The following is an 18,487-nucleotide window of genomic DNA, read 5'->3' on the forward strand; positions in this document are numbered from 1 at the left end:
TCCGAGGGGTCCTCCTCTCCTCATCATCTGACAGCAACGAATCTCAGGACTGCTGCCTCTCTCTGGTCTGCTCTGGTGCACATTGCAGACCAGTTATGGGCTGCGTAGCGCAAACGCAGACTGTCTGAGTTTGTGCTGTGCAGCCCACACTGGGTTGCAACGCGCACTGGGTGAGCTCTGCTCCGCTGGTGAGGTTAACAGATTTTTGGGATAACTCTGCACTCCAAGCAGAGTGTGGAGTTCCAAAAACTCTGTTAGCTTCACCAGCAGAGCGGAGCACACCCCTAGTGTACTCACTTTACTAGTTGGGTATAGAATTTGATTAATATTAACATTTTTCCACTGCTCAATAAAACACAATAAATGGTCACAACCAGTTCTTCCAAATGCCATGTATCAGGGGTTAGAGTAATGCATTTTAGTGCTGGAGGTTGCATTACCATACTAAAGTGCATTAATTACACATTTTAAGGCTATGTGGGACATCCTGTGTGTACTCTACTATAGTGCTGCAACTGAGCTAGCAGTAGATGCGTCATACTAGAATATACAGACAGGTGAGGTGCCAAAACAGCTGCTATCATAAGGAATAAATTAGATGAGGTACTACCCGGGCATCCATATAGCATGTGTTTTTAGTGTGTATGCACTGCTTAAATAAACTATCACACAGCAGTGCATATGTCTACATGGTTCCAGGGTATGGTGCCTTCCCTGGGTTGTGTTCTAAAAAGCAACTGCCCCCAGACCGTGATCACTCAGACGAAATTGAACCAGAGAGCCAAGCATGGCTGAGGTAGTGGTCTGCAGCTTTCTTTTTCTTACTGCGTACCGGCCCACCGCAATCTAATTAAAGTGATGCCTTTGATCCACAGCATGAACGGAGGTCATTTAAATGTTGTGTTCACTGCCAAGCAGGATAGTTTTAAATCTAATGAGTTGCGCACTCCCTGGATCCCAGTGCAACAGCACCAAGAAAGTAGTGGTGGGCAAAGTTCATGGAGTTCTACTCTGCGGAATTCCATAGAGTTGGCATAAAATTCTTTGGAATTTCAAGGAGTTCCACTTGCGGCAGAGTGCTGCCTGCCCTACCACCATGGCTTGAATTATGTGCTTGATCTCAGAAGCGCCATGCAGGGTAGGGCCTGGTCAGTATTACTATCTTGGTCGGACCCTGCTTAGCTCTTCCAAAATCAGGTGCACCAAATTCAGGACAGGGTGGAATGCTGCCCATAAGCAGCAAAAGCTGCCATTTCAGGCCTCTTTTGCTGACTCAGCCCTCTGACCTGGAGCCTGCTCCTCTCACACCTTCACCAACTGCCCTCATTCACAAACTTGCTACAGAGGGCTAAAGACAAACCGTGTCTTGCACCAGTCTGGAAATTGCTTCCTCTGCACTTACACACAGCCTCAGACTGCCATTTCTTTAGGGCCCAGCACTAGCAGCAGCAAGCCAGCTCAAAACCAGCAGCCTGGTATTTTCACAAATTGCCTAGCCTTGCCACTGGGCTCTAAGGCCTCTCTCAGGCCGCACACAACTCTTTCTGGCAGGGACTGCCAGACTACACTCAACTGCTGATGCACCCCTGGTCTCCAGCTCTCGCTGTTGGCCTCAGCACCATACCCAATAACACCACTCCCTTTCCCAGGGACTCTGGAGAGACAGGTTCCTTTTCAAGTAGAGCTCTGACTGCAAGTTTCTTGGAAGCACAGACCCCTCATATGCAAATACTCTCCATGCCCAGTGACGACCCTGGTGTGCACATTGAAAGTGAAACAAGGGTCTTACCTGGGTGCAGGACTTCTCAAACCAGGGTCCCTGTTACCAGCAGCTTGGCTATCTCTGCCTCCCTCTGCCTCCTGCTCCCAATTTGCTGATGACAGTGAAAGGAGGGAGGCCTGGATCTGGAGCTGGCACCAGTGCAGGCCTTCAGCAGCAGCGTGCAGCAACTCCATGCTGAGTTTTGACCAAGACTGCGCACTGCAGCCCAGTTATGGTCCAAACAGCACAAGATCTGACTGTCTGTGCTTGTGTTGTGTGGCCCATAACTGGGATGCAGTACGCACCGTTGACCTTCACTCCACTGCTGGGTCTAGCACAGTTGTTGACTGAACTCTGCTCTCCAAGCAGAACGGGAAGTGCCAAAAACTCCATTAACTTTGCCACCAGAGCAGAGCTCACTGCCCACCCCTACCAGAAAGCTTTACCTCCCGTGCAAGAGATGTACATGTGGTCTGGGGCTGAGTGGTGGGGTCATCATTATGCACTCTGGCAACACTTGTGGACAGGCACTTTTTTCACCAAGGCAGAAGATAGCATGACAGATGCTCTGCTCTGGGTCAACCAACTTGCAGCACTATGCAACATATTGAGCACAGGTAGAGCTTCTGACAGTGCAGGATCACCATGCCACTGCCAGAACACCAAAGCACACTAGCATTACAGGACAAAGTTAAAGCATGAGTGCAGTAGAGTACCATGCCAGAACTCTTTAACCAGGATGGGCATTTTTGATCAGTTGCCATATGAATCACTCCTGAGTTAGCCCTCTGGGAAAGCCTGCCTCTGTTCACAAGTGTCCAGCAGTGCAACATAAGTAGCAACACAACATTTAGCAGATCAACTGGTAGTGGCTGAGCACAGCAGAATAAGTGACCAGTTATGATATATTCTCTATTTTGTTCCTTTACCCTTATGCCCCTATGCTATATATATATATATATATATATATATATATATATATATATATGTATATATATATGGATCGTAGGTTGATGTTTTATCCAGACAAAAACATAGCAATTCAGCAGTTATAGTTAAACTTATAGTCATACTTATGTTACAAAACTATAACTGGTTGCCCAAAGTTACTTTACAGCACGAGCTATAGTTTCCTCAGATAAGTATGTCATTTCTTTCTCTTTACCAAGCCCCAAACTGACCACCCCCCTTTTGATCCTTATTTCATCCCTTCAAAGAACTGCAAATCGATTATGACATTCCACTCCCAGGATAGAGTGCTCCTGCTCATGTGGTTTCCTACCTGTTTTGGGCTGGATTTGTATGGCTTGTCGCGTAAGAAATTTATCAGTCATTTGCAGAATTCATTTGGTACTCTTGGATGGCAGCGGGTGAGGCAGAGGGGAAGAAGGATTAGTGCCCCCCTGCAGAGTAGAATTATTAATATTAATATCAGTACATTCTTCTATTAATGTATCAACTCTATCAAGAACACAGTTGGCCCAGCTGATTTCAGTGTTTTTTGGCTCTGCTTGAGGCCCTAGCCCAGTGATACTCAAAGTACAGCCCGAGGGCCGCATGAGGCCCCCCTGACATTTACATGCGGCCCCCAGGTCAACAGCAGCCCTGTGCTGCTGTTTATTCGACTCAACACTGGCATTAACAATTGTTAAATAAATGGGCAAGTTTTTATTTGGAGTCTAGTTGAAGTTAAAGAAAATGAGTAACTAGGGTGTTCTGGAACTGTTAACTTTAGAAACACCTTCATTATTAAAGACATCTTGCAACAACAATATAAAAGTATGATCTGTGTGAAATTCAAACAGGGCATTTCATTAACATGCAGAACCATTTCACTTTAGTACACAACATTATATCAGAAGTATTTTTTTAAGTGATAGTTTTCAAAAATTTATTTAGGAACTTTCATCGCCTTCCATCCTACACACCCTGACAACAATGTGAACTGTGAACTAAAAGGCAAGTCAATTGTTATGTGAACTCTTTGGGAGAGCTGGGTTTCTATAAAACATGAACAACATAATAGTTTATTAAATCAGACACAGAAGGTTTTATACAGCATACATCCTGAAGACATATTTCAAGGTTATTATATGTGTTGATGAAGAAAAAGGAAAAAAGGAGGTAAAGTGAAATAAAACATTTGCCTAGTATCACACAATATGGTTAAGTAGAGAAGCCGGGATTTATACCCACGTTTTTGGTTTCACATTGGGCAATTCAGACCCTAGATGTATATGTTTCACTTCCCCTACACACACTTTACCACTACACCTCCCCGCCCTACCCCCAGCCCTTCGACCGCCACCATGCTGGCAGTTATGCGGCCCTCGGTCACATCAAAGACCAAACAGTGCGGCCCCAGGGGAAAATATTTGTGAGTACCCATGCCCTAGCCCCTTCAAAAGAGTTTCTTTCATCCATGGTCACTTCACTAATCCCCAAAATAAACACTCAATCGTGCCTTTATAATTTAAAAAGCAGATCTTATAAGCAGTTATCATAACTCTCTACCCAGATCAACCAACAGAGGTGTACTACAGCCTACATAACAAAAGGCTAAACCGAAATAGGATTGCAAAATTCATCATAGCAGACTTACAAGTAAAAAACAACTTAACAAAGTCCACTAGGGCAAAGTACCTATTGTAAGTTCCAGGAGTACACATCAGAAGGGTGATCCATACTAACCTGAGCTCAGATGGGGGTGGAGGGGCCAGCCCTTGGCACGGGCTTTGCCTGGGCGTCGCCAGTGTGTCCCATGCAGTGTAGAAAGTGACTCACCTTTAAGCGATGGCTGGCACGCTGGGAATGCGACATGTGGGTCCTGCCACAAAGTGTATTGTGTCAGGCATAGGGGGGAAATTGACTCACTCTTAAGCACTTGCTGGTGTGCTGCGAATGTGGTATACTTCTCATGTCACAAAGTGTGTTGGGGCTCATAGTCCTATGAGAGAGAAAGGCATCCTACACATTGGGGAAGCGACTCGCTCTTATTCTATCTTTAATATTTTAATATCTAGTGTTTGTAAGTGTAATTACGTATTAGTAGGGTTTTTATGTATACATATGCTTGAATAATAGTTCTGAACTGTTTTTTAAATTTATTTGTGGATGTTAGAAATGGGGTCTCTGGTTTGCTGTCAGTTTGCACTCTGTCTGAACAGGGACCTGCACTCTAGTCAGGGTAGGGAGATTCACACCTAGAATAACCCCTGTTCACCACTTGGTAGCTTGGCACAAGTAGTCAGACCTGTCTCAGAGGCAAAGTGTAAAGTATTTGTAACAACACACATAGTGACACAATGAAAATACCACACTAGTTTAGAAAAATAAGCAATATTTATCTAAATCAAACAAGACCAAAATGAAAAAAATCCACATACACAAGCAAAGACATGACTATTTACAGTAAAAAAAAGTCTTCCTCAATAGAAATCAATGGATGCGTTGTTTTAGCACAATGTACCTAGTATGCATCAATAATAAAGCTGCACAGGCGAGCATGTATTGGAAAAGCAAGCAATGCGTCAATTCCTTAATCACAAGTGAGGCTGAATGTTGATTGTTTATCCACCAGGCAAGCATGCATTGATTCTTTCCTCGCAAGGGAAGGGATGCGCCAATTTTTGGACAAGCAGCCTTAGGTCCGTGCAGTGATGTTGAATATTTTAACACCCAAGGACGATGTGTTTAAAATCTGGACACACAACAGTGATGACTCCATGCTGAGCTGGTGATGCGCTGACATTGACCATTCAGCCGCTGTGCAGACGCTGTATCTATTTTTTTGCTGCTCACACAGCGGTGCATGGATTTTCCCCTGCAGGTTACCAGCTTTGACTTTTAAGGGCCCAGGGACTGGATTCAGCACCACTTAGCAAGTCAGGACTCTCAGCAGAAGAGCCCAGGCACTGGCAGATGAAGTCTCTGATGTCCTTGAGATTTCAGAACAGTAGGCAAGCTTAGTCCAAGCCCTTGGAGAAACTTCACAAGCAGGATTTCAGAAAACAAAGTCCAATCCTTTCCCTCTTAAGGCAGAAGTAGCAGCAGCAGGCAGCACAGCAAAGCAACATGCAGAGTGGCAGGTCCTCCTCAAGCATCAAACGCTTCTCCTCAGCAGAGGTTCCTCTTGATCCAGAAGAAATCTAAAAGTCTGCGGTTTTGGGTCCACTACTACTCATTTCTGCCTTTGAAGTAGGCAAACTTCAAAGGAAAGTCTCTGTTGTTCACACGATCCTGCTTTGCATAGGCCTGGCCCCAGACATACACCAGGTGGTTAGAGACTGCATTGTGTGAGGACAGGCACAGCCCTTTCAGGTGCAGGTGTTAGTTCCTGTATCCCCACTCTAGCCCAGGAGACTCATCAGGATATGCAGGGCACTCATCAGCTCCTGTTTTGTCACTGTCCAGAGGGAGTTCACAAACAGCCCAACTGTCATTCTGACCCAGACATGGATTCCATAGGTAGGCAGAGGCACAGATGGTTAAGCAAGAAAATGCCCATTTTTATACCAACTCTATCATAAGACGCATTTTAAATTGTTAGTTCAGAGACCCCAAACTTCATAGGACTATCTGCTCCCAATGGGAAACCGCACTTAAAAGGCATTTAAGTCCCTATGTTAACCTATGGGAGAGATAGGCCTTGCAATAGTGGAATTAATTTGGTAGTATTTCACCATCAAGTCATGTAAAACACATCAGTACATGTCCTACCTTTAAAATACACTGCACTCTGTCCATGGTGCTACCGAGGGCCTACCTTAGGGGTGACTTACATGTAGTAAACGGGAAGGTGTGGGCCTGACAAGAGGGTACACTTGCCAGGTCGAATTGGCTGTGCAAAACCGCACACACGGACACTGCAGTGGCAGGTCTGAGACATGTTTACAGGGTTCCACATGTGGGTGGTGCAGTCAGTGCTGCAGGCCTACTCGTAGCATTTAATTTATAGGCCCTGGGCTTCTCTGGTGCACTTCACTAGAGATTTACTGGTAAATCAAATATGCCAACCATTGATAGGCCAATTGACAGGACAAGTTAAACAGAGAGAATATGCATTTCATTGAGGGTTAGTAAGTGGTAATGTACCCAGAGTCCTAAAGGCAACAAAAACAGGTCAGAAAAATAGGAAGAAGGAGGCAAAAGGTTTAAGGATGATCCTGCGAAAAGGGCCCGGTCCAATAGTGGAATTAATTTGAAGTGTACATTTTTATTCTGTTTTTGTACATTATATTTATTTTATATAATTTTAAATTTACATTTTTGTAATTATAATATTATTATTACATTTGATATATATATTCAAGTCAACAAGAGATAAAACTCGATATGTTTGCTTATTTTCTGAAAATATTATTGACGTCTATATTTTTGTCATCTATACTTTTGAATTTATATGCAAGTTATGTAAAGTCAATATTTGTGTCTTTGTTCTTTGCCCATAATTTTCTTGCTGATGTTTGTGTTGCCAAAATGTAATCAGATAACCCCTACTTTACTGAATCTCCCAGGAGGTGGTCCAGCAGAACTGATTTGTAACTTTAGCCAACCTTTCAAAGTACATCTCCCAAACAAACCTCATGTATCTTTTTCAGTCAATGTTTTGCTTTATGTAAAATCTAACCAAGAGAACATTGATACCTTCTTTTTCAAAATGGAAGTAGAGATAAACATCCTTCTCCTTCAGTTCATTAAGCCCACCACAAAGTCCAGCTACGCTAAGCATGGACCACTTAGAGGTCCATCTCTGGTAATCAGGGACACCATTCTCCCCATTAAGGTAAAACACATGCAGTCTAGACAGTTCTCTCTTCTCCCATCTTCTTGCTGAGGGGTGCCAGCATATCTTTGGAAGAGTTTTTTTCAAATTCTTTCATTCCATTTCATTTTTTTTCCATTAAGATTTGTTGAGCTGCCTGGCCCTGTCAAATTATTTTAGTAAAAATCTAATGTCTTCCTGGTAGCCTTCTCATAGAAAAGAACAATTAAATATAACAATTAATGCAAGCCCCATTGTCACTAGCAGAATAATAATGTGAGAAGTTCACAAGTCACCTTATTGTTCAGGGCTAAAGCAAAACCTAATGAAATGATGTGCTACCATTGCATCACAGTGGTAACATCATGATACTGATACACAATGTTTTTATTTTATGGTAACTTGTACATCAGTATGCACTATCATACCTTACTACATGGTTGTTAAAGTAAGTAAAAGATAAGTAAGGGGCTGGGTATAGAAACATTGTAAGAAAGTATATTAATTATTGGGGTGTATGGGAGTGTACCACAAGGAATAATGCCACAAAAGTGTTAAGATATACATCTGTTTAAATTATTCAAACCTGGGCTCGGCCCCCTAGTAGTTATGGTACAGATCAGACCGGCTTTACTTATGAAAATGTATAAATTATTTAGCAATAACAAAGCAGTTAAGAAGTTAAAAAGGAACATAGTAAAAATCACAAAAGAATGAAAAATGGAGAGAAATGTAATACATCAAATGAAAGCAAAATAACAAAAATCAAATTATGGGAGCAGAGACATGAATTTTCAGAAACCTAAGACAAACATGTGAAGAAAAAGTAAAGAGCTAATCAGTAGTCATTGTTAACAGTTGACCTGGAGTTACATGAAATTTCATGCCAACTGCAACTGAGCATGAGTTCTATATGCAAAGCGAGTTTGTCTTGGTCAATGATTTTCCCTTCTGGCTTAGTCTAGTAAAGGAAAGTCAAATTCCTCCAAAGGCACAAAGTTGCAGCAGGCTTTACTCAACACAACTGGGTAGTTGGTTTTGGTGAAAAGAGCTTGGAGAAGAAGAAATTAAAATTTCAGTCATCAAAGTCCTCATGCTGGACAGATACTTTTCACATTTTTACCTGGTCAAGATTTCTACCTCTTGACTTAGTCTTTTTTATGAGGCTCAAAAACATCCAGAGGGGTAAGTCTGGAGCTGTATTCAACAAAGACCTCTCAAAATTGATCACTGTTTCTGCTAGGATTCAGGGTTACTAAGAGTTTATGAATTCAGTGAAGGGTTGATTATAGCTGAAGTAATGGTTTATGGGGTTCAAATATGGGTTGGCTCTAAGTGTAGTAAGCATTTTTTTAGGTTTCAGGGGTGGGTTGAGTTTGGGTCAGTAAGATGTATTTAGGGATCAGACATGGGTTGCATGCAGGAGAAGTAAGAGGTATTTAAGGCGTAGGCCCTCATTAAAACCTTGGTGGTAAATGCTACCTACCGCTGTGCTGGCGGTCGCCAAGATACTGTGTCCGCGGCGGTATACCGCTACAGGTCTTATGACCCACACAGAGAAATCTGCCACAATACAGACACCCACACAAGTCCACCAGACCAAAGGTCAGTGATAAACTGTCAGTACCAAAACCCACACCATTCCGCCAACAGGAATACCCCCACAGTATCAGGACCACGAATCACTGCAGCGGTCTTTCAACTGCAGTAAACCATTGGCGGTACATACCGCCACGCTCAAAATACACACACTCTTACAAACCTACACCACATTGGACAATTCAAACTACACACACCTGACACACATACACACACTACACCCACACACTCAGACCACTATAAAACACACACACACACATTACCCACAAACCTTTCTATGAAAAAAGAAGATTGCAAACAGAGAGAGCGACAAGCCAGGAGCACCCACTCAATCTGAGCCACAGAACACCATCACCCATACACCATCCACGCACCTCACAGTACACACCACAACACATCACCCCACACATCACCCAACACATCCTCACACATATCACTCACACCACATCCATGGCACCCCAAAGACACCCCAGGTTTTCAGAGGAGGAGCTAAGGGTCATGGTGGAGGAAATCATCTGGGTAGAGCCACAGCTAATCGGATCACAGGTGCAGCAGACGTCCCTTGCAAGGAAGATGGAGCTATGGCAGAGAATAGTGGAAAGGGTCAACGCCATGGGACAGCACCCCAGAACCAGGGATGACATCAGGAAGAGGTTGAACGACCTACGGGGGAAGGTGCATTCTGTGGTTGCAAGACACCAGATAGCTGTACAGAGGACTGGCGGTGGACCCCCACCCACTCCCCCACAACAAACAACATGGGAGAAGCAAGTCTTGGCAATAATGCATCCTGAGGGCCTGGCAGGAGTAGCAGGAGGACTGGACTCTGGTAAGTCACATCTTTACTGCTACATCCCCCACCCTACCTGCATGCCATCACAAACTCCTACCCCTACCCACACCCCCATCAATCCGCCACCTCACATATACCCCACTATCACAACCCACCCATCCCAAAACCAAGCCCTGTATGTAACACCAATCCATAGACCCCCATCACAGACCTACATGGACACCCATCATCACTACATGCCCATTAGACAGAATCACCTAGCCCACAAAATCACCACGCACACAAGGCAAAGCTGACAGGGCAATCACAGCCATACAGGGAAACACACCCATGCACAAGATGACACACATAGATACTATAACTGCATTTGGACACCCATCACCACAGCATGCACACTAGAGAGAGTCACCTAGCCCACAAAATGACTACTCAAACAAGGCAAAACTGACAGGGCACTCACAACCATAGAGACCAACACACCCATGCACAAGATGTCACACACAGAAACAATAACACTGCATTTACTTCCCCACAGGTCCCCCACACAACGTCACAGGAGAGGAGGTGCCAGCAACATCCAGTCCCCCACCCAGAAGAGGCATTCAGTGGTGACAGCAGCTCTGGACGCTTGGATCTGGATGACCAACCTGGCCCATCAGGGACTTCCCGACAGTCGGTTACCCAGGCACAGTCCCATACCACCACAGAGCCTCCACCCTCAAAAAACACCAGCACAGCACCCACCCAGCAGGCCCATGCCACTGTCCCCAGGACACGTCAATCAGCAGTGTGTCCACCACTACAAGGACTCCAGCCAACCCCACAAACACAGGACGATCAGGGACCTGGGGTCAGTGGCAGTGGGCACACGGTTCAGGGGACAGAGGCACAGGACAACAGGGAAGCTAGGAGGACTGCTTTGTGACAGGAGGAGGACAGGCCCAGGGAAACGACTCTCCAGGGGGCACTCACCACCATCCTGGAAGCATACCACCATTCCCAGGAGACCATGGGCCAGATATTGTACATTGCAGGAGACTCAGCGACTGCAGGAGGGACAGTACCTGGGGATCAGGGATGATCTAAAAACATCTACACCATCCTGGTCACCATTGCAGGGGTGCTGGCTGACATGGGCAAGACCATGAGTGGGGCAATGACACAATAAAGGGCCCCTGACACTAGCCACACCGAAGAACAGCCTTCTACCTCTCCCAGCACTAGTGGACAGGAGGCCCTGCCACAGGACCAACAAGCCACCAGCACCCCACCCCCTGCAGAAGGAGAACCACCCCACAAATGATCCCTGTGATCCAGGCAGAAGCCAGAGAACATTGCCAAGACACCTGCCAGGAAATAAGACTCTCCTGATTGTCACCCTTGTGTCCCACTCTGTCACCCTGTCTACCTTGAACCGTTATTGCTCCTCTACCTATGCCCCAATGGACAATGCATCTGTGATACCAAGAGACTGGACTCTACCCTTGACTTTCCTCCACCATCAGCCCAGCCTATTGCACATCACCCTCCACTTATGAGCACTTAAATAAACACCCTTGGAACCCATACAATTCTAGAGTCTGTCAATTGATTGAAATATGTATTAGTACAACATTCTGAAAACATTGCAAACTTATGTACACTAATTTATACATTGGTATGACCTGTAGTGAGCAGCAGTAAACATACCAGGAGCCAGAGTGGGCCACAAAGATCTGAAATTAGAGATGGCAAATGGTACAGTAAGTGGCATAGACATAGGGAAATCAGGCTGCCATGTACAATGTCCAGCAGGAAATTGAAAAGTAAAGTGAAGTTACAGTGTCTTACCTGTGTGTCACTGGAAGTACTGCAGGATGATATTACTTCTGTTGTCCACATCTTCTTCCTCTCCGTCCTCTTCCTCACTGTCCACAGGCTCCACCGCTGCCACAAGACCATCTCTAGGCTCATCCTCCTGCAGAAAAGGCACCTGGCGTCTCAAGGCCAGGTTGTGCAACATGCAACGATGATCTGGAAAACCTTCTTGGGCGAGTAGTATAGGGATCCACCTATCAGATGGAGGCACCGGAACCTGCCCTTCAGGAGGCTGAAGGGCCTCTCAATTATCCTTCTAGTTCGCCCAGGTGCCTCATTTTAACATTCCTCTGCCCTTGTCCGGGCATTCCTCACTGGGGTCAGTATCCATGAGAGGTTGGGGTAACCAGAGTCACCTGCAAATATCGAGGGACAACTGTCAGACACACACTAACCCTTCGGGACAACCCCATACCCAGACACCAACATATACTGCATGCGGATCTTGGGCTCACCTATTAGCCACACCGGTTGCCTCTGGAGTTGGCCCATCACATATGGGATGCTGCTATTCCTCAAGATAAAATTGTCATGCACAGAGCCAGGATACTTGGCATTCACATGGGAGATGTATTGGTCCGCCAAACACACATCTGTACATTCAGAGAGTGATAGCTTTTTCTATTCCTGAACACTTGTTCATTTCTCTGTGGGGGGGGACAAAGGCAACATGTGTACCGTCTATGGCACCAATGATGTTGGGGATATGCCCCAGGGCATAAAAGTCAGCTTTCACTGTGGCCAGATCCTCCACCTGGGTGAATACAATGTAGCTGCGCATGTGTTTAAGCAGGGTTGACAACACTCTGGCCAACAGGTTTGAGAACATTGGCTGAGACATCCCTGATGCCATGGCCACTGTTGTTTGGAAGGAACCACTGTCAGGAAATGGAGCACTGACAAGACCTACACTAGAGGGATACCTGTGGGCTGGCGGATAGCTGACATCAGGTCTGGCTCCAAATGGGCACACAGTTCTTGGATTGTGGCCCGATCAAGTCTTTAGGTTAGGATAATGTGTCTGTCCTCCATTGTCGCAAGGTCCACCAGGGGTCTGTACACAGGAGGATGTCTCCATCTCATATTCATCCTCCGCAGTTGAAGCAGAGGGTCATAATCACACATCTAGTGCAATAATGATACATTTCTTCCCTTACAGAACCAGTTTGTGAATCCGAGAGTCAGTTGCTGTGCCAATGTCTGCTGTGACGCAGTTAGGTGCCATGGCCTGTGCCCCCCTGAAATGGCGGCTGCCTTACCTGTGAGGAGGGACAAGAGGAAATGAGGTAATTCCTCTGGTGTTGTGCGCCATTGCGGTAGGCGGTCGATGACCGCCGCACTACTTTGCATTGGTTATCATTGGGACTATGGGTTCCAGGAGCCAATGGTGATGTACTCCGGCAGTGACGGTATGCACTGCCACGGATGTGAACGTCATTTTCTATCTGTTCACTCACTCGCTACCTGGCCTTCAACAGGAGAGGACCTACACTGCAAGTGCTGCTGTGACCTGTGTCTGGAAGCGACAATGGCTCATGTGTCTGGGGAAAGAGCCCCTGCCTTCACTGTGGAGGAGTTGGAGAGACTGGTGGATGGGGTCCTACCCCAGTACACGTTACTCTACGGTCCTCCAGACAAACAGGTGAGTACACTGTGAGCATGATGCGTGGGCCATGAATGTATGGAGTGTTCTCTATATAAGCCACATGTGGGCTGAGTCGTCCTGGGCTGCATGTATGGTGGTTAATGTATGTGCATCACGGGATGGGAGGGATATGGTGGGCCATGAGTGTGATGGTCCGGACGGGTATCTAATTCCCTTTTCTGCTGTCTTTTTCCTGCAGGTCAGCGCCCATCAGAAAAAGGGAATTTGGTGTGCCATTGCCAAGGAGTTGAGGACCCTGGGGGTCTTTGACAGGCGGAGCACCCACTACGGCATACAGTGGGAGGACCTGCGCTGCTGGGCAAGGAAGAGGGAGAGAGGTGCTCGTCGTACCCTGACTGCCCTGATGTTCCGCATCCTGGCGGTGGCCTATCCAGGGTTGGATGGTCGCTTGAGGGCATCACAGCAGCCACAAGGGGGGTGAGTACAAAATCTGAATCAAGTACTTTTCACGCGTTAAGCTTTTATCTGGGTGAGGATGTGGACTGTGAGTGCCCCCAGGCCAGGGCGATCATGGCAGGGTAGGTCCCTTGTTGGGCAGGCTCTGAAGCACTCCAAACCCAATAGTGTCAGTCTTCTACTGGTCAGGGCCCTGTTTGTTTCAGGTGTGCAGCTGATGGCGTTAGGCATTGTACCCCATGGGCTCGTGACTGGCATTGTAACTATTAGTGCATGGCCCAGTGCATAGGGCTGTTCCCTGTGAGTTGTGTACGCCAGCGGTAGTGTTGTTGCTGGCATTGACCAAGTGTATACTCTGTCTCTCCCCCCCCTTTTTGTTTTGTCACCCTGTCCTTGTGTGCATTAGCATCATCTGGCAGAGGAGCAGAGGCACCGGCGATGGAGGGAGCTGCATCCCACTTGGGCCTGGAGGCTGAATTCACCAAGGGTGGAGGCACCAGTGGGAAGGAGGGTGAGGGGAGCACCACTACGAGGACAGGAGAGGACACCACAGACAGTGACAGCAACTCCAATGGAAGCTCCCTGACAGTGGTTGCACCTCTGTGCCCACCCTAACAACAGGTACAACCGCCACTCCCCCTACCAGCACCGCTCTCCCAGCAGCCCCTCAGCATGTTTCCCATGCCCGCTCGCCCCACGCACCTCAGGCCCTGCCCTAGTCAGCCCTGCTGCCCTCAGTGAGGAGGCTATTGAACTCGTGAGATCCCTCACTGTTGGGAAGTCAACTATTCTGAATGCTATCCAGGGTGTCGAGAGGCATTTGCAACAAACAAATGCATACCTGGAGGGCATTCACTCTGGAGTGGCGGCCCAACAGAGAGCCTTTCAGGCTCTGGCCTCCGCACTGATGGCAGCCATTGTCCCTGCCTCCAGCCTCCCCCCTCCACCTTCCTTTACCCAGTCCCAATCCCCTCTACCGCAGCCGATCCCAAGCACACCATCAGACCAGCATGCACACACCTCATCACACAAGGGTGGCTCTGGAAAACATAAGCAACACACATCCCACAGGCACTCACACAAGCAACATTCCCATGCACAACCTATCCCAAGCACACCTTCTCACCAGCATTCACCCAAATCAACACACAGAAGTGGCTCAGGCAAACACAAGCACCACACTTCATCTCACAGGAGCTCACACAAGCACCATCCCCATGCAGACACACCAACATCCACTGCCTCCACTGTGTCCCCCTCCTCCTCCTCGTCCACCTCCCTCCCAGTAGCGTCTCCACTCACACCGCATGCACTACATCCTCATCCACTACCTCCATCACCAGCACACCCATCACTACACACCCCTCACTGGCAGTCACCACCCCCACATCCATGCACACTCCCCCTGTGTCCTCTCCCAGTGTGTCTGTGACCCCTCCTCTCAAAGCACACAAACACAAGCACCCACCCACCCAGCAGCCATCCACCTCACAACAACTTCCAGCCCATGCACCTGCACCCAAGCTTAGCAGACAGACACCTCCTACAACCACTCCCTCTTCCTCCAATCCCAGACCTTCTCCCTCTTCCCGCCCAATTGTCCCTAAGATTTTCCGTGCAAACAAGGACCTGTTCCCTACCCCTCCTCCCCCGTCCTTACCCTCGGGCCAGGGTGGCCAAGACCCAGCCCAGCACCTCAGCCACCAAGTCCACATCCGCTGTGGTTCTTGCAGCTGTGAGCGGATCAAAGGAGACACCTGTCAGGCCAGCCAGGGTGCCACCAACCCCTGCCAAGGCAAACTCCATTCCACCACCTGGCAAGGTGAAGAAGGGGTCAGCATCCAGCAAGGGAAAGGGGCCACAACCACCCAGCAACGCCACCTCAAAGACTCCAGCTGCCAGACCCAAGGTGACACCACCATCTGCAATGGTGACGAAAGGGCACAAAACACCAGGCAAGGCACTTCAGCCGTCCGAGGCTGCATGTGAAGGGCTGGTGGCTACCAGCACAACCGCCAGCACCGCCACCTGCACCGCGGGCAGCACCATCAGCAGCCCCGCCCCTAGCACCACCGCAAGCACAGCCACCACTACCGCCACCTGCACCGCCACCTTCACCGCCGCAAGCACCAATACTGTCAGCAGCCCCAGTGGTCAGACGTCCGAGGCTGCAGGAGAAGGGCTGGAGCCTCCCCCACCACTGGCAGCACCGGCACCTGCACCGCAGCCAGCACCGCCACCTGCACCGCGGCAAGCACCGCCCCAAGCCCCGCCGCAAGCCCCGCCGCAAGCCCTGCCACCTGCACTGCTGACAGGAGCACCACTGCCAGCAGCAGCAGCCCCAGTGGGCAGCCGTCCGAGGCTGCAGGAGATGGGCTGGAGCCTCCCTCCACCACTGGCAGCACCCCCAGCGGCACCAGCACCACAGTGCAGACATAGCCACCACCAGAAGGACTGTAGCCCTGCCTCCATGGACTATCATGTATCCTGGTCACTGCAAATCTCGTGGCTCAGACACCCAGGTGAGGGACTGTGAACTGCCACACCCCAAGTGTTGCATCACAGGGCACAAAGCCCCCTCCAGAACCAGTGGAGAAATGCATCAACTCACCCTATCCTTTGCAGGATGAAGCAGACTGGGCACAAAGCCCCCTCCAGAACCAGTGGGGAAAGGCATCCACTCACCCTATCCTTGGCAGGATGAAACACACTGGGCACAAAGCCCCCTCCAGAACCAGCGGAGAAAGGCATCCACTCACCCTATCCTTGACAGGATGAAGCAGACTGGGCACAAAGCCCCATCCAGAACCAGGGGAGAAAGGCATCCACTTGAGAGACTGTGGCTTTGCACTCCCCAGGACCAGGCAGTGGGCAAAACACCCACTTGAGAGACTTGAGAGACTGTGGCTTTGCCCTTCCCAGGACCAGGCAGTGGGCAAAACACCCACTTGGGATACTTGAGAGACTGCGGTTTTGCACTCCCCAGGACCAGGCAGTGGGAAAAAACACCCACTTGGGAGACTTGAGAGACTGTGGCTTTGCACTCCCCAGGACCAGGCAGTGGACAAAACACCCACTTGGGAGACTTGAGAGACTGTGGCTTTGCACTCCCCAGGACCAGGCAGTGGGCAAACCACCCACTTGAGAGACTTAAGAGGCTGTGGCTTTGCACTCCCCAGGACCAGGCAGTGGGCAAAACACTCACTTGGGACGCTTGAGAGACCGTGGCTTTGCACTCCCCAGGACCAAGCAGTGGGCAAACCACCCACTTGAGAGACTTGAGAGACTCTGGCTTTGCACTACCCAGGACCAGGCAGTGGGCAAAACACCCACTTTGGGAGACTTGAGAGACTCTGGCTTTGCCCTCCCCAGAACCAGGCAGTGGGAAAAAACACCCACTTGGGAGACTTGAGAGACTGTGGCTTTGCACTCCCCAGGACCAGGCAGTGGGCAAAACACCCACTTGGGAGACTTGAGAGACTGTGGTTTTGCACTCTCCAGGACCAGGCAGTGGGCAAACCACCCACTTGAGAGACTTGAGAGGCTGTGGCTTTGCACTCCCCAGGACCAGGCAGTGGACAAAACACTCACTTGGGAGACTTGAGAGACTGTGGCTTTGCACTCCCCAGGACCAAGCAGTGGGCAAACCACCCACTTGAGAGACTTGAGAGACTGTGGGTTTGCACTCCCCAGGATCAAGCAGTGGGCAAACCACCCACTTGAGAGACTGTGGGTTTGTACTACCTAGGACCAGGCAGTGGGCAAACCGCCCACTGGGAGACTTGAGAGACTGTGGCTTTGCACTCCCCAGGACCAGGCAGTGGGCAAAGCACCCACTTGGGACACTTGATAGACTTTGACTTTGTACTCCCCAGGACCAGGCAGTGGGCAAACCACCCACTTGAGAGACTTGAGAGACTGTGGCCTTGCACTCCCCAGGGCATCGCTGTGGGCATGGAGCCCCCTCCAGGAGCAGTGGCATTGTCCCATCTTCCGGCTGAGGAGCCCCCCCATTCCCTGTCCCACTGTGGTGCCTGTGCATTTTTTTGACCTGATGTCCCTACAGTGTTCTCTTCGTATTGAGGAAGGAGTCAAGTGTGGGCTTGGCCTATGTGATGTGGCCCTGTGGCCCACCGACATTTTGAGTGGACAAAGTACCGCCTTATGTACATATTGTAAATATTATTTTTGAATTTGTAACGTATATCTGACTATTTCTAATATGACACTCATTTTACTCCATTCCTTTTGTCCTTGCGTTATTCCAGAGGGTTACGTGGTGTATATGTAATGTTGTTGCATGCGTTTGTGTGTATGGTGTTGGGAGTCAGGGTGGGGTGGGGGTGTTGTGTGTTGCGTGTGTGTGTCACTCTTTTTTTCCTCCCCCCCCTCCCCTGTGTGCTAGGTGCAGTACTCACTGTGGTCGTCGCCGCCGACGTTCGTACTCCTGGTAGATGAGAAGATGCACCAACATCGGGCATGGATACATCACATTTTTTCAAAGAAAACAAACCTGTATTTTGCAAAGTGTCCAGCTGTGGATATTGGCCTTTAGATCAGCTGTCACCTAGGGAAACCCCCCTCCCCTGTGTGCTAGGTGCAGTACTCACTGTGGTCGTCGCCGCCGACGTTCGTACTCCTGGTAGATGA

This window comes from Pleurodeles waltl, chromosome 2_2 (assembly GCF_031143425.1).
Source record: "Pleurodeles waltl isolate 20211129_DDA chromosome 2_2, aPleWal1.hap1.20221129, whole genome shotgun sequence".
Classification (NCBI taxonomy): Eukaryota; Metazoa; Chordata; class Amphibia; order Caudata; family Salamandridae; genus Pleurodeles; species Pleurodeles waltl.